Below are 27,269 nucleotides of genomic sequence, written 5' to 3'. Positions count from 1 at the left end.
ACTATTTTCTGCTCGTCAGACAATAGGTGAGGTATCCAACGGGAAAATAACTTCCTCACGCCTAATTCTTCTTTTAAAATAATTTGTATTTGACTCATTCCAATACCCAGGCACTCTTGAATTTCCCGACATGTCACATGTCCGTCTTCATTTATCAGGCGACGCACAACATCGACGTTTTCTTGCGTGACTGCCGATTTTGGTCAACCTTCACGCACTTCGTCGGTGAGGGATACACGGCCACGTTGAAATTCTGAATACCACCTGTATATTGTAGTCTTTGAAGGTGCTTCTTCATTAAAAGCAGCAACCATCCGCTCTTCACATTGTTTTTGTGTTAGTCCACTTTTAAAGTCATAATAAATCATAGCTCTAAAATTTTCACGGCACAATTCCATTTTAAGCAGCGACTCGACGACTTCAATAAACAATTGAAACCGAACCATAGATTTTTTTTTCTAAGTGGCCAGTGTGTTGAGATAAGGAAACTTCAGAGATTATAAAAAGGTATAATACATGTTAAAAATAAATTAATAAGTATTCGATTCCCGACACTTTCAGTGCCAGCCTCGCAACAGCCTCGTAATTAAATGTCGTCTTTCGAGTTTAACAAAATCAACCTTTAATATCAATGATTTTCTAAGCTCGACCAGGTGTAGTGTAGGTTAATTTCACACATCTATTAAAACAAAATTATTTAGATCTTGTGATTGAAGTAAAACAATAATCGTAAAGACGTAACGTGCTAAATCCACAGTGTATTAAAGAACACGGGACAGGTTTGGCTGCAGTCGCGAAGTCGAAAGTAAAAATAGCTGTTACGTTACTTTAACCTTGCAGATAAGTGTTATACCTGTATGCATGTATCTTGGAATATTTATTACAAACAAGCGAAACTGTCTGGTCCGTTGCAAATGTTCGAAGTTTACCAGTCAAATCCAACTTTGGTTAAACTTGTTGGCAGACAGGTCGGCGGGTTAGGATTTTATGTTTACGTCTAAGACTCTAAGGCCCACTTGCACCATTCCATTAACCCGGGGTTAACCGGTTAAACCTGGAGTTACCATGGTTAATACAGTGGTGCTAAGTATATCTATTCAACGTAGGGTTATGCTATTGGCAGTTTTGACAGCGGACATAACGTCATCGCCTGATGTGGTATTGGAAAAGGAATGCATTCCAAAGGCGGTTGGACTATGTGCTGTACTCTGCCCTCTTAAGCTAAAAAGCCGTATTTGCATTCAGTTTTCATACAAATTGACTGCAAATACGGCTTTTTAGCTTAGGAGGGCAGTACTTTACTTTTGTCTTGGACATATAAACAAACAAGTAATAACAGTTAACAGAAACTTGGCTTTCATCGACCGTTATCAAAAATATCTTCTTTCAGATTTCACAAATATTTTAGTCAACAATATAACACGTATCTGCTTTAATTTACTGACTAATTAATTATTTGTCTAATTTTAGTTTAAGAACTAGTTCACTTATGCTTAGGTATTTAAGGTACGTTTCTAAAATTAAACGTAATATCAAAAATGTATAGGTATAGGTACATAATTTATTTCGCGCGCATTCGATCCACTGACTGAACTAAAGTTGTGCCACCGCGCGATAGGTATTTGCGTCTTATTTAAATCATAGGAAAGTGACAGACGCAGACAAGGTCCTCTCACGCGAGGGGTCGTTGCCCGCGTTTACGCGTTAAGTATACACAGTGCATTTATACCTACTACGACGCAACAACGGTTAGCAAGGACGGGCGGTTTAACAGGTTAAACATGCTAATGAAATGTATATAAAACGTATTTTTAGATGCGTTTTAAGACATTTCAGATACATTTTCAATACATACTTGAAATTGTACCTTGCGTACCTTGATCACTTGTTTTTATGTGTCACAAAATTGGAATTATATGACGGTTAGTCACTCTTAAATGAAGGAATAACATTCTATAGACATGTCCTAAAGAGAAATTAGGGAAATAATAGATACTAATACCAAACTTCGCCAACACGAAGAAAGTTAGAACTTGTTTTAACTTTGACACAGTATCGTTACAAAACAAGCTGTTATGCAACAAGTTACAGCGTTGAGCAATCATCTATTTCAAGTAAAATTTAATTTTCTCTGTAACTATTTGAGACCCAACTTAACTTTTAAAAGTTGTATCAGTCAGTATAGGTACCAAGGGCTATGCCTTGACTAATTTTTGCCTGTAAGGATGAATGAATGAATGAAAATAACACAATTTGAACAATAAACGACAGATTACCCCACTGCCAAACATTTAATCTTGTTAAAAATCACAACCTATTACGTGAGAATGGCTGATAACACGACAATGACAGATAATGATTTATCAATTTAGCAGAAAAAGATAATTAAAAGTGTAGCCCAAGTGTTTAAGCAGCCGAAATAAAATTAATAAAGATTTTAAACTTTATTGCACGATATAAAATTGTACAAGTGGCCAGTCAAGCATTAGGAAGAATAATAACATTGCTGATGAACAAGATGTTTTTGGTATGACTTTCATTTCATGTCAATAATTAATTGCATTCCATGAACCATGACAGCTATTATCTTACTGTAAAAGTACTTTTTGTTACTTTGAAGGTGTCTACACACACATAATATATCTTGCTAGGCAATGATCTAGATCAGCGGTCGGCAACCTTTTAGCAGCCAAGGGCCACATAGTAGTTAAGGAAGTTGACGCGGGCCGCACTTTTGTTAATATGTGTGACTTTATCAGACATTGTTGTTTGACAATATTAGGTACATACAAAATAGCCAGGGGGGCTCGTGGGCCGCATGCGCATGCTTGTTGCCGACCGCTGATCTAGATCATTTACCCCCTTATTTATAAAAGATAGCGATCCTTTGTTGAATTTTGTCTCTTTCAATGTTATTGTCAAATCAAAACGATAGACAGTACAAGTTAATATTCGGGGACAATCTTACACAGGTCGACACACAGTACAGGCCTATACCTACATAGAAAACATCCATAACTCAGGAACAAATATTCGTGATTAACAAACAAATAAATGCTCATACCGGGATTCGAACTTGAACCCGGCACCTGCTTCGTGGGCAGTAGGAGGGTCACTACCGACTAAGCTAGGAGCCCATTATAGTCAATTATTATTTATTAGTCGTTTTTAGGGTTCCGTACCCAAAGGGTAAAACGGGACCCTATTACTAAGACTCCGCTGTCCGTCCGTCCGTCCGTCCGTCCGTCCGTCCGTCCGTCCGTCCGTCTGTCACCAGGCTGTATCTCACGAACCGTGATAGCTCTAGACAGTTGAAATTTTCACAGATGATGTATTTCTGTTGCCGCTATATTCGCTATAACAACAAATACTAAAAACAGAATAAAATAAAGATTTAAGTGGGGCTACCATACAACAACGGTGATTTTTGACCGAAGTTAAGCAACGTCGGGCGGGGTCAGTACTTGGATGGGTGACCGTTTTTTTTTTCTGTTTTTTGCATTATGGTACGGAACCCTTCGTGCGCGAGTCCGACTCGCACTTGCCCGGTTTTTTAAGTGAACGAAAACATCGTGAGAAGTCCGAACTAATCCCAATAAGGCTAGTTTACCCTCTGGGTTGGGAGGTCAGATGGCCGTCGCTTTCGTTAAAGCTAGTGCCCACGCCAATTCCTGGGATTAGTTGCCAAGCGGACCCCAGGCTCCGCAGTGGCAAAATGCCGGGACAACGCGAGGAAGATGATGACGATTATTTATCAGTACAATTTACTGTAATTGACAGATTTTAACAACGGACACAATCGAGATAAATATTCCGAGAAAACCTTACAGTGGCGTCGCCTTGAAACGACCGGAGAAGGTCAAGGGAGAATGAATGAGGAAAACACTGGCTTAGCTAATGGAAAATATCAAGCATAAAAGAAAAAATGCGTGTTAACTTATAAAGAAGTCCGTGGGTTAAGCGTGTTCATTGGCTGGATGATGGATGAATGCTTTCATTCGTTTTGAAATGCGAAGCTTCATTTAATACAGTATAAAAGGTAAGTAGCAGCTTTTCACTTTTTGTTTGTATAATCATTATCTATGCTCAGATATATTAATGCAACAAATACTTAGTGAGATGATTAATTCACCAGTTTTAGGATAATTTAAGATGTAGGTATAGGTTAGGTTACTTAGGTTAGACCGATCTTAAACCTTAAGATTTAGGTTTTTCGTTAAACTACCAATTTTAGAAGTGTAATTTAGCTTCAAATAAATAGTCGCAATGCGGAGTATGGTTATACATATAATTCAATTCTCTAATATAACAGATACTAGACACAATCTTTGTTAAGGGTCTAATTTATTAGAAAATGTATTTCGCAAGTGACAATGATTCCCGAGGACATTCTTATGTTCTCGATTTCTAATTGATTGGACCAGTAACCTATTTCTGCTCTAAATGCATACGAAGAATGACGCAATGCTTATAGTAGTTATATTATCTCTACGACAAATGCAATTTTTGTGTAGTCATTGCAAATGCCATTAGAAAATGGATTACCAGTGTTTATAGGGCGTTGGTTGATAGTTAAAAGCTAATTAGGTACGTCACATTAGATCTGTTGTTGTGGCACGGTCGCAAGATCGTATTATTTATAGTCAGTGGCGTGATAACATGCAGCTGTTATCACAGACAAACAATACTGTTGAGTGCTTTACTTACACAAAACATATGTATGCATTGAATTGAGATATGACATAGCAAAACTCTCAATCAACTCTTGAATACAGTTCTGAAGATGTTATAGATATCTCAGTTGTCATTCTCAGGCAAAATGTCCTGTGTTGTTTGACAATAAACCTCTACAGGCTTTTAGATGCAAATTGAAGTCATCTTTATGAATATGTTCACCTCACATAGAATAGAATAAGTATAGACTTCGAGAAGAAACAGAAGTTACAGTATCACTTGACGCTTCATAATAAAACGAGATTAATATGAAAACGTTTTAGACGGTTTAAATGCATTTAAGACTTTACAAACAGTAATACGAACGCAGACTGCATGACGCTGCAATAAGCTTCTGGAAATAGGAGAATCTGACAAGTGAAGGACGCGAAGAAGGAAACAAAGGACTGCCGGCAATTATACGAGTCAATTTAAAGTATGTATTAAAGGTAGTACTTTCCTTCTGGACACATTAAATTGCCTCAAGTAATTCTAAGATTTGATACATTTTGTCTAAATACGAAGTATCAAGGAAAGCGTATCTTTATATGATAATTACATTAATTACGCTACGAACAATAGGGCATCTGAAGTAGTCAAATGCCATTAAAGACTCTTCTAAAACTTATTTTTTTTAAATTAAATATATGTATGTATGTTATTTAAAGATAAACACGGAGTCAACGTCATAGGTACTCATAATCGTCAGATATGTCGATAAGAAAAAGGTGCTTACAATACAAGGCGTTATACATGTTCAGATATTTGGAACACAAGTACAAGTAGGTACTGTTACTTATTATTAATGACCGTATTACAATGTTCATAAACATGTTTGTAATAAATATTACGTGATTACGAAGGTCATCAAGTGTCAAGATTATTAACTAAAGCCTAATAATGTAACCGCGTAGATTTGAAAATCAAAGATCGCAAATAAACGTCTCTTTATCTCGGTGATGTCGAACAGGGTTCAATAGTACATTACTACAGAGGCCGGGACGAAAGGGGTTGCCGGCCGAAGACATATAGACGGCCGAGCGAAGCAAGGACGGATAGGTCTGAGCGCGAGCAACCCCATTTCCCGCCGAGGTATGTATAGTGCTTTTCTCAAACATGCAATGAAATAAATAAAATAAAAAATCCACGAAACCCAAGTTTTATTTACTTATAGAAAAAACTAAAAGTAAAGTACACCCAAAATATAACCAACACGTACCTATATCCATAGATTTATAAGGCATAGATCGAGTGTTCGTACATCCCTAGTGAAGCCATTTCAAGTGCGACGTCACGTCGCACTCGTGTCACCGTATTCGATCGGCCCTGACGGCCCTGGCAGTACTCAAGAAGCACTACCACCAGTTTTAACATTGACATATTCACTCACGTTTAAGTAACTTACTTTCTATGTATCTCGCTCGTACTCGCATATTAGTGCAAGCGAGATGTATAGAAAGTAATTTACGTAGACGCGAGTTAATCTGTCAATGTCAAAACTGGTGGTAGCCGTAAAGGTCACGTCGGTGTGTGTACACCTCTCGTTTAAAAATCAAAAACACAGGAAAAATGGTTGTTTGTGCATTGAATGGGTGTCACAACTCATCATATCATAAAAACAAACCGACTTACATTACATTTCACGCGTAAGTATAGAGTTTAATGTGACATTTTTTAGTAATCGTAACTACAAAAATCCAATGTTTCATCAGCCGCCATTTCTTATAAATGTTGCCAGTGGAGTCAATATTTTTTCCTCAAAATGGGACATGACGGTTACATTCTAAAATTAATACGCTTAATTGAAGTTCCTTGTATAATTATATAAAAATTATATATTTTTAAATATTTCATTATTTCATTTCAAATCGTGTAGTTATTTTATGCACATTTTAAATAAAAAATTGTAAAAATGTATAATTTTTTTTATTTAAACCTTATTTCACGAAGGACAGAAATGCAAAATTCCTTAAATATACATAAAAAGCTTTTGCTATTAATTCTACACACAAATTATTAATAACCAAGTGTTAAAGATGTTGTTAAATCCCCCATCTTGAGGGAAATATCTATATACTGGCAACACGTTTTTGTATATGTTTTGTTGCTGAGCGTAAAACACGGACCTCCCACGCACACATCGATCGTGTTTCGGCTTCACTTTTGGCAGGTTAGCCGTATGGGGACTATCTGTCTATGCGTTATTAGTTTAAGCCTATATCATTATCACGCGTATGTTTTACACGAGTCGTGTATTTTTACTACCCGTATATTTTCATGTATCTTTGATTTTTTCGCCTTGTATCCGTCTGACTGTCGTTTTCGTCACATAAGTTTACATAGTCTTTCATGTTGATATCATGTTTCACATACATCGTTGCTTTATGCACGGAGTAAATAAGTATAATTTCCACAGTGTTGACGAATTTGTAGTTACATCCATTTAAAATATGCCACAAAACTGTTTCTAATAAACTGTAAGCCATTTTTCTTAGTTTCTCAAATAATAAAATTGCCATAAGCAACCATATACATACTTCGTCTTTGACTTGGCGGCAGAGGCAGCAAGTTATTAAAATCAATTCTGCTGCCAATTCCAACGCCTACGATTACAATTAATATTAATTTCATTATTTCGTCGGAACTCATATTAAAGTCAAAAAATCAACAACGCACCATAAATCCAATAAAACAGAATGAATATTTTTCAACTTTACCTCCATAACAATTTAAAAAAATCGGGCAAGTGCGAGTCGGACTCGCGCACGAAGGGTTCCGTACCATAAACAAAAAAAAAAAAGCAAAAAAAAAACGGTCACCCATCCAAGTACTGACCACTCCCGACGTTGCTTAACTTTGGTCAAAAATCACGTTTGTTGTATGGGAGCCCCATTTAAATCTTTATTTTATTCTGTTTTTAGTATTTGTTGTTATAGCGGCAACAGAAATACATCATCTGTGAAAATTTCAACTGTCTAGCTATCACGGTTCGTGAGATACAGCCTGGTGACAGACGGACGGACGGACGGACGGACAGCGAAGTCTTAGTAATAGGGTCCCGTTTTACCCTTTGGGTACGGAACCCTAAAAATATAACTACGCGTGTTTGAGTAGACCTTTTTACCGCTAACGTTTAGATGAAATATTTTAAATGTGTTTATTTGTGTAGTTAAATTTATAATTTAAAATTATAAAATTATAGAATGTATTACATATTTATTAAGTTCATGTTGATTTTATACAAATAAAACTGCAAATTATAGCAAACATTGTTTTTTGTTTTTTTTTTATAGGCGTAGTGGCAGAGTGTCATTACGAACCATAAAGCAAATACTGCCTCTAATTTTTTTAATGTATGAATGCCACGATGCTGTGTCACAAATATCTGTGAAATGAAAATTAGAAAAGAGGACTTTGCCGGCCTAGGCCTGCAAGATGTGTATGAAATTCCATTAACGACCTTTTGTCCTAGCCGCACCTGAAACGTCATACTTCGCAGCCTATTATAAGGAACATAACATCAATATTTCATTGCATGTTTGAGAAAAATAATTTACATTCAGACACATGAACAACTTCAGGTAAACAAACACATTGATTAAACTACGAAGTGACAATGTCAAACATATTATTATTTAAAGTCAGACTTATTATAGGTACTTATGTAAATTAATATAAACAACAATAAATTCCTATATAACATTTTATTGTATTCGGACTAAAGAAACTTCCATAGTTCCATATTAGTCCCATATTAGTGACGCGTGTTGAATTTTATAAGTTTATTTATTTAACACCGTATTTTTACTGTACATATGTTAATTAAGTTGTCAATCGCTCTCGCAAACGTCCAAGATACACGCTCAGCCTAGTTTGAAATCTGATGGATATGCTCACACGTGTGTATACAACTTTTTTTTTTCATATTAATTAATGTGTATCTCTAGTTAAATATTTGAATGATTAATGAGTGGATTAACGTAATCGTAACAAAACACAGAGAAAATCGACACTAGACATCAAACTGTAGAAATTAGTGTTTTTCCTCATCTTAAAATAAATTGAAGGTAAAGGATAAAGATGAAATTTATTCATTTAAACTTATGCTAGTTTGAGTTTTACAATATTTACAATAACAATTGTTAGATAACATTGGATTTCTTATAATAAGAAAAAGTTTGTCTTTAGATTCCTTTTTTTTTTCTTATTATAAGAAATTCAATCAGTAGATTGGCTATTTTAAACAAGAAATGTTCGTCTTTGGATTCTTTTCATTTCGTGTTTGAAATAGCAAATCTACATGTATTTCCATACATTCGGCAAGGTAGCTGACGTCACTTCTGTTTTAGCAATTGATCTCAATTGGACTTTGATCATGATAAAAAAACTGGATTGATTGGCATAATGTAAATAAAAGTTATCTGCGAAATACAAATGTTATCAATGTTATCATTCAAAGTGATGTTCTGAATGTAATGTCATCTTATCTTGATTGTATTCGGCAATACATACAATGGCTTAAATTTATTTAGTGTAATCATTTGTCCCGGTTTTCGAGTTGCTCTGATTGTTAATTATAGTACCTATACTTAAGTTTTTTTTATGACAAGGTTGAGAAAAATCACGGTCATATTCAGAAACTCATAAAATGACATACTTAATGATCTTGAAAAGGGTGGATAATTTTTAAACTAGTAAAACTTAAGTAGTGCTCATTGAAGATTAGGATGTAACATCACAGTTTCTGTTTTCTTTGCGATCTTCATACAGGAGCGATTTTTGTTTGATGTTTCATAAAGGTTCTTAGTTCTTAGAATCTACAATTTTACGTGTAACATCGAAATTAGTGCACAGGCGGAATTGAGCAAATTTAATTAGTACCGAGTTCAATTATCGCGGGTTGCAGTCGCCATCGCTTAATTGCGGTCGTCAACTCCACGTGCGACCAGGACACCGGGACTATTGCGACTCCTCCGCCTCGTAATTTTGTTTTTATGATTAAGCTGCTTGGCAAAATATGCTATTTCATTTACTCGTAGGTTTACGCTATTGCGAAGGTGTAAAATATACGCCAGTTTTTGATTCTGCTGATAGTTTGAAGAGGTTTAAACAGACATACCTTGACTGAAGAACAGACTGGGTGAAGTAATGATAGCATCGCTAGACTGGATGCAAATGAGAGTGGATGCAGAATGCAGATCGTGCTCGGGCAAGGTCAGCACTATTGCCGGGCCCGTAATATTTGATTTCGTAAGTTACACCTAACAGAAAACTATTGTAACATAAAAGTACCTATTTCAGGAAGTATTAGAATAAAAGTTATATTCAAGCAAATTATTTTGTGCAACACACGCTTCATGTTTTCTTATCCTATAGTAAACTAGAATTACATTAAGATGATATTGAATTGTCGATGATGAAATTAATGAACAATTGAACATGATCCGTACGTTATGTATGCATTATGTAAATGCAAGGAAGTTATTATTTGTTTTTGTTTACTGGATTATCAGATTAAGCTGAAACTAGTTTTAAATCCCTTATCTATTATTCTTGACAAGAATCATCGCTAATCGTCTTTAATACTCTCACGTTCGAGATGGTGATACCAATACTAAGCTAAGAATAACTGACAAGAGTATTAAATCGAAAACGGCGGAGGAAGCTCAAAGTTATGCGAGTATTGAAAAGAAAATTTGTTTACGACTGCAAAGAAGCATTAGAAAAACAAACTTCAAAAATGTTTATCGTTACCGACGTTGGCATTGACAATGACATCAAAAATGATATTATGTAGTAGAAGAAACAGGAAGAGATAGCATAACATAAAATCGGAAGTACAGGAAAGGTTGTTATTTATTTTTCCTAACCCTAGCGGCTTTCTCCGTTGTACTATAATCTAATTTAAAAGCTATACCATTGCCTATAAGCTCCTCCTAAGCTCTGGGTGTATTTGACGATACCTTTATATACGAAAACAACTGCTACCTCACATTTGAATTTATTTTTGAACCCAAAGGGGAAAATATACCATTTTAAGAGAGCACTTTAGATTAAGCTTTAAGTTAAGGGACTTGCCTAATTAAATTTTTATAACTTCTCAAGCCTCCCGACGGTTTAAAATCTTTCTAGAAGCAAATCGAAATCCGAGTACACAAGTGCTGACATCGTTGCGAAATCCGCAACGAAGCCTTTGAAATGAGCGCCAGAACCGCTCACCACGCAAGGCCGCCGGTCATGGCTGGCTATGGTACAATAAACATCATCTACTTACTCAATACCAATGACTAATACTCTGGAATTGTGAGAAACGTAATCGTTACAATTGCGGATGTACATTGTACAAAAAGTCGTCAACGAAAACCCTAATGTGAGGTGATTTGCATCCCTATTGTATGCCCAATAGACTGAAATTACCATTTGTGTGTGACGCAATGAACCAATGTTTTACGCCTTTGAGATTATAACAGGTGAATTGCAGATATTTCGAATTCGAGTCAATAGTAAGTACATATTACTATAATGAGGTATTTAATAAAATTGAAAGCGAAACGCAATTAGCGTATAACGCTACGAGTGAGCACGACAAATTGATAGTGGAATAATTTATGATAGCAATGCAACAGAAAATCGTAATCAAATGGAAAATAACATAATTAATGATTTAAGTTGTTAACCGTTTCCAACTCATGAGAATACTATGATATTTACGTACTGTGTGTCTGTTATGGTACTAAGAGTAACACTTCAGAGGCACGTGTCTTGAGAACAAGTTATTCAAATGAAATAAGTATTTGTATTGTATATATTTTTTTAATGTTGATAAATTGTCAATAACAGCTAGCAGCTTATTCTATACAAGCAAGCCAAATTAACGGTACGCTATTGTCAACATAATTGAAAACCGACGTTGAAATACTTTCGACAGTGTTGCAACAGGTTCATTCTGCAGTATAAATAACAGTTAATTCCTCCGACGGTCCGTTAGCGCCCGTCGCGTGCGCAGCTCACTTCCTGCTCAACGCTGGGTTTCTTCTACTACGATTGTGACATGAATCGTATACTTTCGAGTTAATTTGTAAACAATGGTGCAGGAATCTTGTTTTGTCTGAATTATAAAAGAGTTCGTGGAAAAGAAACATGTAAACAAACACTGTGAACGTAAAACAGACGTGTGTGAATATTGAATGTTATGCTTACAAATGTTCATTGACAATTTTAACTAGAATCCCTTTAATTTAACGTTTATAATATATCTGTCATTAATTTATGGCATTTGCAAGGTACAAACCATTAACCTACCTAATATCCCTTTTTTATGAAAGTTAGATATACATATTTTCAATAAGGTAAGCTAAACATTTCGCTAAGAGCAAAGGCAAAGGCCCGTTATGTTAAAATTACCAGTTTTCACATTAACCTCTTTACGACACTCTGGGGGGTGGTATAGAAATTTACGCGTAAAAGTTCTAGCCCCATTATTACAGAAATTATCGTTTTCCGTCAGATTGTTTACCGCCTCGCAGTTTTTTGTATAGTTTTTACCGTGTACACGCATCACTGCCGCAAGACTGGGTCGGAAGGAACGCTGATGCGTGACCGCGCCGTGTCCTCGGGTACCTATCTCTGCCTAGTCACCTACTGACACGGCTTAGAAGTTTTGATTAAGTATAAAGATTACAAAGGAACATTAAACAGATTATCAATAAGAGCTTATTTTGTTCAGAGAGCGTGTCAGTTCTAGTAGTTATTTACCGGGTTTGTTTTTAAATTTACTAGTGTGTCATATAGAAAATTACGTAGACATACGTGGAATAGAAGGTTTCTCTGGTAGTGGTTGTTAAGATGTGTGACTTATAACTCGATCAAATAGGAAAAACAGTCTGCAACGAGAGTAGCTAAGCGGACACTGTGTACAAAATTAAGTTTATTCGACTGACTATATTAGAGAGAGCAAGCGTGTAAATACAAATTTAATTAAAGCAATTAATGTAATGCGTATAATGAATAGAAATAAAAAAATACATAATACATGGTCTGTTTATTAATTGCGAACTAATGTGGTTATTAAAGAAGCAAAAAATAAACTAAATTAAGGTAATTAGGACAGTATCAAAGGTAAGAAACTAAGAATGTCGTGTCATGCTGTGCAATTGAGTCACGAACACTTAAATTTAGTTCAAGAACTCAGCATTCCAATCATTCGGGAATTTGAGTTGGTAAACAGAGATACAAGAATACACTTTTATTTAGGTTGGTCATTTCCTGTGCTGAATTTAATCGATATGATCAGGTAGACAAGTATTCAGGACATCAAGCAGGTAAGTATCAGATTCGTTTCCTCTGTAATCATACAATCAGTCGATTGAATTACGTAATTGCTGCATAAAATATCGTAAGTCCATTAATCAATTTTATCGTCAAGGCAGGTATTAACCGTTCAATGATATTTTAGGAAATTGAATAAGCGTATACACGCATTGAATCACGGGAATGTAGGTCGCCTGCAGTCGGGAATAGCTATTTCCAATCGTTATATTTACATGTACGTCTACGTCGGACCATAAAAACTTAGTGCTTTTAATTCAGTCCCTGAAGGATAAGGCGAGCTTTGAATTAGAAATGGCACTCGCAACGAGCAATGTCATAAAAAGTGGGAAAACTTCCGTTTCTCGTCGGAAGCAATTAAAAGAGGTTTTGCATTAGTGCACAAGGAGAAGGAGGTTTACGGACTGGTTTGAACGCATGCATAAGTGCATGAAATACAAAGGAGAATATTTTGAAAAACAATAAAAATAAATAAACTCACTTATACTGCATATTTTTTTCTATTGCCGAAACTTTCAGTTTTACCCTCGTAAGAGGTATATTTGTAAAGATAGCCAAAGATCACTGTTGACAACATATAATTATGCACTTAAAATTCGTGGTGATATTGTATCGATTCGATATCAGTATTCGTAGAAAATACTCATTACGGCTAAATCTTCTCGAGTGGTAATTACTGCTAATTAGAAGATTTAGGTCATCGCATTCCCCGTGGCACGAAAGAGAAAAGACTTACAGAATCCCTCGGTTCGGCAAGAAACCATTACCATGCAACCCCATTTTAAAACTACGGTTGCAAACGAGGGCTTTCAGAACTAGGTCAATACGTGCAGAGGGCGAGACGTGCCTGGGGCGGCATAGGGCCAAATTTGGGCCCGAATTTAATGCTCGGAGGTTTGCCAAATGGGTATCGATCTGTAAGGTTTGTAGCCTTTTATGCTATATAAACAAGGGGGCTCGATTGAACCAAAACATTCGTGTGTGTTGGCAATTAATACATGCTTTAACATTTCATTGAAAAATTGCTGCGTACGGAAAATAGTAGATATGTGATTCCTTTGCGCTGATTACACTTTAATAGTAGTTGATTGCTTACGATAGCGTCATTTTGTATATAGTGGAGTCTTCATTATTTATGACTATCAGATACTTATCGTAAAATTTGTAGCATTTTCACTGTTAAATAAATTGGTAATATTGGTATGATATTATAGTAATATGTTTATCTGTACAATAGTACATTACTACAGAGGCTGGGAAGTAAGGGGTTGCCGGCCGAATGCATATAGACGGCCGAACGTAGTGAGGCCGGATAGTTATGAGGCCGACAACCCCTTTTCACGCCGAGGTATGTATAGTGCTTTTCTTAAACATGAAATAATAATAAAAATTGATGATGATGATGATTATTTCATGTCCTAATGTGATAGGTTATTCAGTGCGTGGGGTTCATAAGGGAAACGAAAATTTTATTATTTTTGCGCTACGACGCACGGTTTAAGAGCATTATAAAGTATTTTTAGTTTTTTTTTTATATTAATTAGGGGTTTCTTACAGAGGAACGAACATTTTATTATTTTTGCGCTACGACGCATAGTTTAGGAGATACAGCCCTATAAATATTTTTTTTGCTTTTTTTTTCTTTTCTTGTGTTTTTTTAAATGTTATTAAGGGTTTCCTAAAGGGGAACGAAAATTTGATTATTTTTGCGCTACGACGTACGGTTTAGGAGATACAGCATTATAAAGTTTTTTTTGTTATTATTTTTTTCATTTTTGTGCTTTTTTTTTAAATATTAATTAAGGGTTTCTTGCAGAGGAACGAACATTTTATTATTTTTGCGCTACGACGCATGGTTTAGGAGATACAGCCCTATAAATATTTTCTTTGCTTTTTTTTCTTTTCTTGTGTTTTTTAAATGTTATTAAGAGGTTTCCTAAAGGGGAACGAAAATTTGATTATTTTTGCGCTACGACGTACGGTTAGGAGATACAGCATTATAAAGTTTTTTTTTGTTATTTTGTTTTCTTTTTTGTGTTTTTTTTAAATATTAATTAAGGGTTTCTTACAGAGGAACGAACATTTTATTATTTTTGCGCTGCGACGCACGGTTTAGGAGACACAGCCCTATAAAGATTAAAAAAAAAAACCGGGCAAGTGCGAGTCGGACTCGCGCACGAAGGGTTCCGTACCATAATGCAAAAAAAAAAACAAAAAAAAAAGCAAAAAAAACGGTCACCCATCCAAGTACTGACCACTCCCGACGTTGCTTAACTTTGGTCAAAAATCACGTTTGTTGTATGGGAGCCCCATTTAAATCTTTATTTTATTCTGTTTTTAGTATTTGTTGTTATAGCGGCAACAGAAATACATCATCTGTGAAAATTTCCACTGTCTAGCTATCACGGTTCGTGAGATACAGCCTGGTGACAGACGGACGGACGGACGGACGGACGGACGGACGGACGGACGGACAGCGAAGTCTTAGTAATAGGGTCCCGTTTTACCCTTTGGGTACGGAACCCTAAAAAGAAATCGTACCATAAACCATAAAGCATAAACTGCCTATAGTTTTTTTTTAAAGCGGTGCGATAGTGTGTTATCACTTTAATGGCTGAATGCCACGATGGTGTGTCACACATATCTGTGAAATGGGAATAAAAAAAAAATTACTTCCCGTCCTTGGCCTTAAATTTTGTATGAAATGCCTTTACAGTTCTCTGGAGTTGCTCCGCCCTAAACGTGATACTTCGAAGCCTGATATAACGCCCGGAGTGACGACATTTCATTGCATGTTTGAGAAAAGCATTTTAACGTAGGTATTTACTTATCCTATACTATATATAAATATATTATTAATAATGTATATTAATCTATAGGTAAGATGGCAGTCGCTTTCGTAAAAACTAGTGCCTACACCGACTCTTGGGAATAGTTGCTAAGCGGACCCCAGGCTCTCATGAGCCGTGGCAAAATGCTGGGACAACGCGAGGAAGATGATGAGTTACTTATCCTATACATACTTATATATGTAATAACGAAACTCTCTGAGTATAGGTATACGATGTTACAATTTGGTACGAATCATAGACTCATTCTAATTCACGTCGTATATTCCCTGTGTATGACTGGATATATCGTTTTAATTCGTACTATCATCATCCCAATAGCATGGTATTCCCACAGTAGGCTGAAACTATACCTATACATACTTACCTGTGCAGCTCATACACTTAATTTTTACGTGAAATGTTTTTAAAATCACACACGTTCGGGCAACATGGGTAAAAAGGGGTACTTACGTAACGAAATTACTGTCAACAGTCTTGAAGATCTGTCCTTTTCTACTCATTCCTATAAAAAAGTACTAGTCTTATTTTCAACTTAGGTCCCGTTGCTAATTTAAGGGTTAAAAAATTACAAAAAACATCGTAGAAAAGTGTGTACCTAATTAAACAAAACCCTTGGGTCGCGGCTACAACTCGTACTTGGCCGATTTTTTTTGCCGATGTCGTAATATGCGTACTTATTCAATTTCTATTCATTGAAAATGTAATTTACACCCGTGTAGAATGCATTTTAAACAGCAGTTTCCTACCTGCAGTACCTGCCCGTATTGAATTATGTATGGCTGCATAACAACTAGTTTTTTTAAATAATAATTTAATTGCTTGTTTATATTCTAAACTGCAAAACGCAACCACTGCAATAATTTGTTTGTAAAATAGTAAATTCCTTTTGATAAATAATCACGCTAAGATAATTTATTTATTATTAATTACTCCTACGATTTAAAAAAGTACTTTTATTTTCTTATTTTTACATAAATACAAGACGCGCTAGTAAAAAGTGGCAACATTGTCTTACTTTTTTTTTGGTCTTGAATTACGTTTTGCAGTATAATTTACAATCACTACTATTTTAGAAGAAACTGAAAAATACACATACTTAACGTGTAGTTGTTATGTTCCAAACATATGGTCGTAATAATAAAGATTACTTATGAAATATAGAACCAGCATGTTGCATCTATTTAGGTTTATGATTAAAATGGGTGAGATGATACACTATGTAATGTACCCCCGGTACCCCGGAGCATAGGAAAAGGTATCCGGCCCGAAGGACCAATAATGTATTTAAGTGTCGTTCATAACTGGTGGTGGAATTTTGCGAATCGAATGCCGTGACGAGACAATGTATGACAAAACTAAAAGTTCTATAAAAATATTTAAGTGCGTCGTTGGAGTTAAATGCACAATATATTCCATTGCTTTTTACTTTTCCCCTGTTATGCTTCGCGAGTATACCTAGTATGTGGATGCGTTGAGTTGAGCGTGCGTTGACCGGGCTGCGCACGAGTCTACATTCTTCTCAACACTACATCTGTTCCTGCATGGTTATTCATTCCAATTGCTGGCATGGCGCAGGCTAATTGAGTTTTTGGGCGAACCAGAATATCGAGATTCGGTATCTCCATATTAAACTAAAAAAGTTCTTATGCTGGTTCTCCTGAGTCATCTATAATAATTATTTATACTCGCGTTTTGGCAGTCGACGGGATGGACACTTCTTATGGGCTAGCAATCGAACAGTTCTGATCAATCAGGCTTCAATTGAACAAGTGCATATCAGTGCCGTGTCGCAAACTTATATGTAAGGTGCTACTTTATTCGTTGCAGATATTTATACAGCTGATAGTACTCGGTTCTTGGAGTATATTTAAGTATGAAATATTATAGCTTTTACGATGATTCTTGGAGAAAGCTGAAAAATAAATTTGCTACATAAAACACCCTGTTAATGTGATTATTAAATGTGAACTCATTGAACAGATTCTAGTACCTCTTCTACCTCACCTAACTGTCTAGCCACTTCATCCAACCTTTTGCAGTTTTCCCGCCGAACCATAATGAAATTTAATTTTTTGTTCGGTAAATTAAAACAAAAAAAAATTAATAAAATATTCTCATGTTCTATTTAAAGTTAATTGTTTTAAAGTAAAGTATCATGTGTTAAAATATCTGCAACTAATAAAGTAGCACCTTATATGTATAGCCTATATAGTTAGGCAGGTCAGAATGTATTTATTTGGCTAAAATAGTTTTCTTTTTTGCAATGCAATGCAACTCGTTAAATATAATTGAAACTGTCCGTGTCCGATTCATACTCACCTTATACTTGTAGTTACAGATGTGTAGGTTTTCGGCGACGTCTTGTTAAACCACAAAACACAAACATGTTTGTCCTTCACTGAGTTCTTTTGTTCTTGTGTTTATAACCTACGTAAAGATCAAAGCACCAGCCCGGGATCTTTTTGACAGCCAGACACAATCTATCAAACTTGCGAAACTGAACTCAACTTACCCAACAATCCAAAGTACCAAAAACAATGTTCAGCGTTTTCGCTCCATATTTTACCTATTCTGTATGTAATTTAGTAGTTACTCTAAACAAGAATATCACGGATTTCGTCTCATAAATATTAGCAAAAAAACTCAGGTAAAGATTTTAGTCCAAAATGTGCACTCTTGATAATCTTGACTCTCTACATTATTCCTATATACCTACTTTGACGCAGATATGATTCACATCAATTGAGTCTCAAAGATTTTAATAGGTAAGTTAAAACTTAAATCTTCAAATACGTGAACTTGCATTCAGTGACAATCCATGAATAAAATTCGAATATATGTACATATAAACAAACTCAATCTCATTCTCGTGTGATTAACGTAAGTTTACACATTATTTTGCCAATACGTTTCCTACTCGTTAACAATATGCCACTTGTTCATGCAGGGATAGAACAGGTGTTAAATATGTGCGTCTCTGCTTTCAAGTCTCAACATACGGAAACAGAGGTTTTCCTCTTGCAAACAGGCGACACTAAACTCATGCCCGCTTTTTATTAAAACAATTCCGTAAATTTTAATAACGCCCAACTCCAGAGTACGTGCCCCGCCCACTCCGTCCCCTTATCCCTCAGGACTGAGGCTTTATCAGTGCAGTTATTCCGATCTCTTACCTACCATCCGCTTCTAGCGAACAAGTATAAATAATGATCTCCTAAGATGCATATTTATTGCGGATATCGGGACGGCACTTATACTGGTTGTATTGTAGCGAGAGCTTTGTAAGCTGTAGGAATATTTAGTCCAGGGCCGCTTTATGAGCTCAGAGCTGCGCGCTTCTAGCGTCGCCTCGCCTTGCGCAGAAACCGGAGCCAGTAATGGAATTTAAATGTGAAGAAAAGTTGGGTAAACGTTGTTACTAGAACTTCCTAGTATACAGGACAGCTGGTTTGCATAATAGCCTTCCCACTGTCTATTTTGTTACCGGCAACCGTGAAGTTAGAATGTAGAATACATATCCAATAAAGTACTTACATGGTACTTATAAGGAAACCATAGTGAATAATCTTTCTCCCGGTGTGTTTGAAATGCCTCCCGTAAAATCCTTGCATTTCACCGCTTTTGGTGACTAGACTTTGTAATGTGACCAACCAAAAAAATATTAAATTTTTCTTTGTTATTCTTCACAAAGAAAACTTTAATCTTTGCGAAACAACGGAATTTGACAATAACTCCGTTCCATGAAGATCGTAAAAGTGGACTTTATGATGCTGACATTGGAAATATGTAAGTGTTCTTAGGACTTTTTTTTCAGTCCGGATGATTAGAGTATATTTACAAATTAACATACGTATTACATCTTAGGACTTAGACCCATATTGTCGCTTCACATTTCCTTGACCCTCAAAAATCAAGATCTTAAGATTTGATTGCGTTTATTTTAATGCAGCTTTGGATTTGTGTCTGTAATATACCATATACCTGTCTCTAGTAATTACTATTATTTACAAACAGTCTAATAGAAACCAACAGTATGATCTTGGCATTTTTGTATAAGTAGAGCAGTTTAACCCTTACGGGCAAAATTTTAATAAATCCATATTTCAAGCCTCATTGCCACTTAATTCTTAAATAAAGGGTTAAAACGGAACACTTGACTTTAAATATGGCCCAAGATGTAATAAAATTGTAACAAACTTACTTCAACCTTTAAGAAATAATTTAATAGGCAGGTATGAAAGAGCATAATTGTCATTTCTCACCTGGGCTTGACATCGAAGTCTGAAGGCCAGACAGCTGCAATTAGGACCCATGGAGTAAAATGCCTCCGGCCTACATTATCTTCGGCTTAATTGAGTCATAAATATATAGTATGTATGTGGACCTAGCATATCTGAAATATAGTACATGTCGCGGATGATTACGTACTTGGACGCCGTCTCTATTCTATTAGTTCAGGCTCTACCTAGCAACTTTGTAGTTTTAATTAGATTCAAGACTAACCGAAAAATCGTCACAGTGACCCTTTGGTCATGCGCTGTACTCATCCACAGATCGCCAATTCACCTTCCCAATGAAAAAACCTTCGATTCAACCATCTATGTATCGGCAAATGAGAAATACGTATTAGGTACCTGCTGTCTACTTTTTAGTCGCCGCGTCCGCGTCCTCTCGTCTCGAGTTAATCCGTCTGAGTTCACTTCAAATGGTTGTCTCGTACTCGTTGTACAGACGAGGTCGAGTAATAGATATGTAGTTCAACAATCTCGTATCATCTCAGTATCATACCGTGTAACGATTAAAGGGGCTATTCATAAATTACGTCATTTCGAATTAGGGGGGGGGGGTCTGGACATCGGATGATGGTAGCATGACGTAGGAGGAAACGGGGTCAAGCATGATTTTTGGATGATTTTAGGGGGGGTCAAAATCGTCAAAAAACGATGACGTAATTTATGAACAGCCCCTAAGTAGTGTGTATACGTACTCGGTATTCGGTATACCTACACAGGCCCATTTAGGGACATTGACATTTTACCACCCGAAATCGTTGGAGGAGTTTTGAGGGCCCTGAGAAAACCTCCAACGTTGACTATTATTTTTGGCTTTAGTAAGTAGTGTAGTTTGTAAGTATTATTTTAATGCAAACGCGCCTATAAATACCGAACCCTGTGTATCTATCTACCGAGGGTGATGCAAGTGGTGAAGGTGTAACTAGGTAGATAATCAATACGATATAATGAATTTGAATAAAACCCACTGTTTGTTCCTTTCCACGGGAGAATTTACTAAACACGTTTGTTCTTGATGAAATACTTTATTTTTTATCCAGAAAGATGTATTGAAATGACAGAAACCAAATCCCATGCAAGCGGATACGCGGGCGCAGCAGTAATAAGAAAGAAATACTTAACTATTACGAACAAAAATGATACAAAATGGTAAAAGTGTGTGTTTGTTTTGATAAATCATCGTGATATTGCTTTACAAAGTCTTGGTGGCTCGGTCTCATTGAATATGGATCGCCGAAGGTCGGTCAGTGCCAGCAAGGTCATTCTATTTGCTTTCGTGCTACAAAGAATACGGTTTATGACTGCTGCCAGACTGCTCCGGATTTTATTTACGAATTTAGGTTGTTGTTAAATACCTATCTACCAACGTGGGTAATGTTGTGATTGTTACTTTAATTTTGGATATGACAGCACGCGCGCAAAGCTCAAAGGCCTTTCCGCAACTGATTCGACGATATCAAACTCTGAGAGGTTATTTTCTTAATACCTTCTTTCAATTAAACTAAAAATATGATACATTTTACCTCATACAGGTAAGTATAGGTAAAGTCAGCATACAGCCGTTGTTGCTAAGCGGGCGAGGTGTTCAAAATCAATTGAACACATCTTTAGGGCTGATTTAGACGGTGCGCGAACTTGCATGCGATTTTAGTTACATTGCGGACTATTGGTTACGTCCAATTAAAACGACCGATCAAAACCCGCAATGTAATGAAACTCGCATGCGAGTTCTCGCATCGTCTAAATGAGCCCTTGTTTAGTTTAGGAAATGAGAGCGTGAGAAGGTCGTTTTGAACAGCTCACCCGCTTAGCTACTTCTGCTGCTGAATGAATTATTGTCTGTTCGTTCCATGCGGAATTCCGGCTGCACTTGACCGGAATGTTCTTAAATCTCATGTACATATCCATTATATTCCACTACAATGCTTTTCAATGAGCAAAATATCCGGTCATTCATACTCGTATGCGTATCACCATATCTTCCCCCTTCTTACACGTCCCCGCGGAATCGCGATTGTCAATCAACAAACGGACGTCATGTACGTTATTGGCAATGAGTTCATCAAAACATGTTTTTGGGTTTCTATCTTCTTCTGCCATTGGTTGATAAATGCAACTTGCCTATTGGTGGTTTGTATCAATCAAAAATTCAAAATTTATGTCAGCCGCCATCAGGTTACCTACTGCGACTGATTTTCACTTTAATCAGGGTTTCAAACGGTCTCAGGACCCTTTCTTTACCTATCGTTGGTTGCTTGCCTTCTATTTAATGTAGGAAAAGTTAAAAAGCAATGTTATTGATTTTTTCTGCATCAATACAAGTACCTACTACAACTTATATTAAAGGTCAACCGTAAGACCACCCACTTCATCTTTACAGCATGTTTTTACTTTAATTAATTAGGTAGGTAAGTAGGTATCTTAATTGCTCAAGGTCGGTTATGGTTCTTAAGCTTGTAAATATTGTTTAAAAAAAATTCCCACGTTTGTTTTGGTCTCGTTTATAAGCACGAGGTTTTGCTTATATACTCGTTCGCGTCCGTATGACACATGCCCGCCTACTACTACTGATTTGATTTAGCGAAGTATTTAAGAAAACATACTCCTCTAATATCAATACATAGAGTCAGCTTCAAAGTTTTTATTACCAATCAGTTGATCAAACCCGAAATTGGGATTTAGTAGACGATATAGGTACCCAACCCAATATACCGTATGGTTTCTGATGAACCACAACTCTAGATACGTTACGTTTCATAATGAAGACCGCATCTTGCACAATGAATGACAATGAATGAATGAACCATTAATAAGAATAAAGTAAGCAATTAAGTAATATCGTCGTCAATTACTAGTGACAAACTGACATTATCGTTAAGCGCGCCATTTGTAATGCAAACATTTGAACAAACACAACTAAGTACATTTCAAGAGCAATGAAAAGGTGTCCTTTACTAGGCATAAATATTCGATCATAAGGAACGTTTTCAGTCATTGCCTATAATGGCTATAATACATAATAAAGTAGGCAGGTACAATTTTTATCTGGTACTGTGCTGTAGAGGGCGCTTAATTTTTTTACGACCTTAATTTAATTCTAGAATGCTTATCGAGTCATGCCCAGATATTTTTGAGCACCTTCTTCGCTCCGATACACCTGATGATAAAAATAAATTCTGTATTCCAGCGCGAATAACAGTATGTATTCCCTCGCATATACACGTGTTCCATGTACAAATGTCCCGCGTGAATACGCACCGGCCACGTTACGGTATGTAACGGGCATGTTAATCATTAACGAGGCCATATTCCGCACCCGCACCCTACAGCCGCAGGCCGAAGGGGGGCTATGGGAAGAGTCAACATAATGTTTGACAAACCTAAATTGCTATTAAATAATTTTAACTTAAATGAGAATAATATTGAAAATACAATGTGCACCTAAATAAAATTATATTTTAAATAACTTAAAAAAAAACCCGGCGTACAACGTTAAAAACACTCGACTCGAGAGTGTCAACCAGATCAACTTTATTATTCAACTACACATGAACTTTATCATTATCACATCCTTTAATTTACATCTAGGGGTCAAAAGCAAATCACAGACATGACTACCTACCATGAGATTGCCTACCAAGCCGACTTTTTTAAAGTAAACCGTAATTACTTCGTTGGTAAATTTTTCAAGCTATTAAATTTAAACGATGGTCTTAAAATTCCGGTTATTGTTGGTTTTGCGGAGGAGCTATCATTATGCCATTATTTTTTATGTTACTCGAGAATTCGAGTGAAAGCATTATGGTATGCGCACTTGCGCCTGTAGAAATGTTAGCTGTCAGCCTGGAATTCACTGTTATGTAAGTTATGTTCGTAGTTTTTATTTTTTAATGTTTATTTGTTCAATTAAAGTATGTAGATAGAAATTTACACGCGTTTCGTTACGGTTACTGATTCCACCGTATTTGAAATGGGATCGTCTGCAATCTCAATGTCTTCATAAAAGATGTATGTCATATTTAGTCAATTACAGTATTTGTATTTAAATTGTCCTTAAATTTCCGTTAAAAGTTTTTCACAAGCTTTAAGAACGGTCACTACAGAGTTTTACCTGCCTAATTTCAAATCAAACGATAAAATTAATGGGAAGGAGTCGCAATAGCGAAGGAGTAAGTTTACGTTGCTTATGATTTATTTTATGGTGTCTAATGGCGCTAGGGTTGCCAGATTTTTTTTGAGAAATATAGTATTTGGTGGTATAGGAAAAAAAAATAAAGTATACGCAGAAAAAATAAAGTATTTCTTTATTTCTTACACATTTTTTGCTTGTTCTAGTTTCAGTTTAAAATAAAGTATTTTAGCATACTTTATGTGTTTCGAATTTCATAAAGTATACGGAGGCCAAATAAAGTAAAATACTATATATTATACATAGTATGTCTGGCAGCCCTAAATGGCGCCGTGAGTTGGAGTTAAACTGAGTTCATAGTACTTGATAGAAGGATTAACTCCTCAGTAGTCTCAGTATAAGGTTTACTCGGGTAATTCCGAATGTCGAAAACTGTCGGATAATTCCGAAAAGAGACTTTTATTATGATGGAATTAAGAGTGATTTTCATCTGAATTTCGGAATTATCCGACATTCGGTATTACCCGAATACACCTTACACTAGTTAGTTGGTCTTATGTTTTGTCTTAAAAAGTGAAAAAGATATAATAAATATCGAACCTTCACTCAGACGTGTTCATTCTTTAGTACATTGTCCAGTAGGCAACGCGAGCTGGGCGGCCGGCCGGGTTCCCGAATCCGGTTCAGGCACGGGCGATGCTCGGCGGGAGGTTCAATGGGTCAACGAACGGGCGCAGACCTGTCGCGCGATCGGTTGCAAAACACCGCGCGATGCACAGCGCGAGAACAGTACGATACGTCTGATTTCATTAATGCCATTAGGTAACAATATTTTTATTCATATAAGTTTTACGGCAAGCAGTTTCTGATGTAATATTATATTATGATTGATTGCTGAGAATGTGAAACGGTGCGGGTTATAACTGTATCTCTAAAATACCTACACAAATTTCGTTCTTCGAAGTTCTTGGTCCGCCATATTTTTAATAAATTACTTAACTAACGTCTAAATACTACACATACAAACTTTAGCATTAATAAATTATATAATTTGTGTGAATACTACATATTAGTCGCATAAAATAACTTGTAAACATGTGTAATAAGTATGTGTAGGCATCCCACAACCCGCAGGGAAACGAGATTTGAAGTTTATGCAGCCCTTTTGCAAACAAACGATATCGCAACCACATAGCAATGGCCGATAGCGCTCTTTTAACTTCACAATGCACAATACAGTATACATCTAAATATATACTACTCGACACATACATCTGCGTCACGGTTGCAAGCGTTTATCGGTATTGCGAAGGACCGATGCCAGCGATTAGTTAATCTTTAACTGTTTTTATATCCCACGTAAATTCGATTGCCCAATTTGCCCTACCGATTAATCAAAATCATGTCAGTTCAGCAAGTGCCCCAAGTTACTTAAGTACCCACGTCGGCATACTAGCTGTATAGATAGAAAATAAAAGTGGATTCTGTAGTAAGTAGCTGCATTGACTGTATAAAATTGATACAAACAAAGGGGTAGTAAATTACTACTAGTAATGTAGTTAATCAGACTGCCATTTGACATTTGTCCGGGACACAAAACAGAGCTCAGTATCGCATATGTTATCAGGCTCGTATATTATGTATCTTTCGTTATTCGATGGTAAAGCACTAACTGGAATTATAGGTCGTATGCATCTTTGATATAAAGCATATTAAGATAAAATTAAATACTGATATAACGACGAACTATCGATCATAAATCTAGTGTAAAGAGACCTCAACCCTGACCCTGATATTCTTAATTGGACGACCGCATAGACAATTAAACTTCAACATTAATTCAGCAAATTGGCCTAAAGGGCACTTTTACACGTCAACATTGAATTTGCTTTTGATTGCCGAAACTAAAAGCAATCGCTGCTTTGTCGATTAAATTATCAATTTTGTTCGTTGTTCGAGAAAAACTCTAGTGGACAGCAGGAATTAGCCACATTAACCTTACCACATTTAATCTGTCTACCGTGAACCTAGACGTTTCGACTCGACCTTCCAGGCAGCAAGGGGAACCAGATTGACAGCTTAAAACTGAAACGTTAATATTGTTTTTTAAGATTGATGATTTCACGAAAACTAATAACGGCACATTTTGAACCGTTTTACGAAAAGCGCATACACGTACCGAGAGAAAAAATCTCTAGCCAAAAGGCGGTAAGTAAATGCTGTAAGTGCTGTTTATTGTTTAAAAACAATCTATAAACTGTAAATATAAACTGTAAATACAGATGTCAAACACAATGAAAAAATCAACGATGATCAAACTCTGGCCAACGTGGGACTCGAACCCACATCCTCGGATTGCCGGTCCACCAATGCGTTACCAATTCCGCCAGCTGACCTTCCGTCAATCAACGCGAATTTAGTCATCGTAACTGTGACAACGTCACTAGCGACATCTGCATTTACAACCTTTAAAAACATGTGGAATCGAGATTACTTGAATAATTTGACAAATAAATACTAGCAAACCAATAATTCATGCTGTGTAAAATTATCGGCTACAATCTCTACAATAAATCTCTCCATTGCCTTCTTAAATATGAGTATGTAATGTAGTAATGACGGTGCATTACGTTATCGCCATTAGAACTCTATTTGCATACTTAATGTTGTATGTACATAGGCAGATTGTACCTTTGCGTTCTAGTACGCGTATACTGAGTACATGGGTGGCAACTTGGCAAGGCTATTGCCGACTAGACGTACAGCTATAGGTGTTGATACGTTATGTAAGGCCGCTAAATCGAAATCGAACATTCTATAGCAATTACCTGCCACTATTCTAAGTATAGACTGGACCGGTATCACAGCAGGTACCAAGTATCCATATATCGATTCCTACCGGTTTACTACCACTTACCTTTAAGCCAACAATAGCACAAGTCCAATGGCACATAC

At 36.2% G+C, this 27,269-nt stretch overlaps 1 protein-coding gene and 1 non-coding gene across 2 annotated transcripts in view; one reads left to right on the top strand and one right to left on the bottom strand.

Moving 5' to 3' along the window:
* LOC134794232 (probable JmjC domain-containing histone demethylation protein 2C) overlaps positions 1-27,269 on the top strand; it is a 218,656-nt gene that overhangs the window by 19,233 nt on the left and 172,154 nt on the right. The window lies entirely within an intron of this gene.
* Positions 26,636-26,710, bottom strand: Trnaa-ggc (transfer RNA alanine (anticodon GGC)). Its single transcript has one exon. It is a non-coding gene; the product is annotated as a tRNA-Ala (tRNA).

Source organism: Cydia splendana, chromosome 10 (assembly GCF_910591565.1).
Source record: "Cydia splendana chromosome 10, ilCydSple1.2, whole genome shotgun sequence".
In the NCBI taxonomy this organism is placed as follows: Eukaryota; Metazoa; Arthropoda; class Insecta; order Lepidoptera; family Tortricidae; genus Cydia; species Cydia splendana.
Note: the sequence above shows the minus strand (reverse complement) of the source record. Positions and strands in the feature narration are given on the sequence as shown.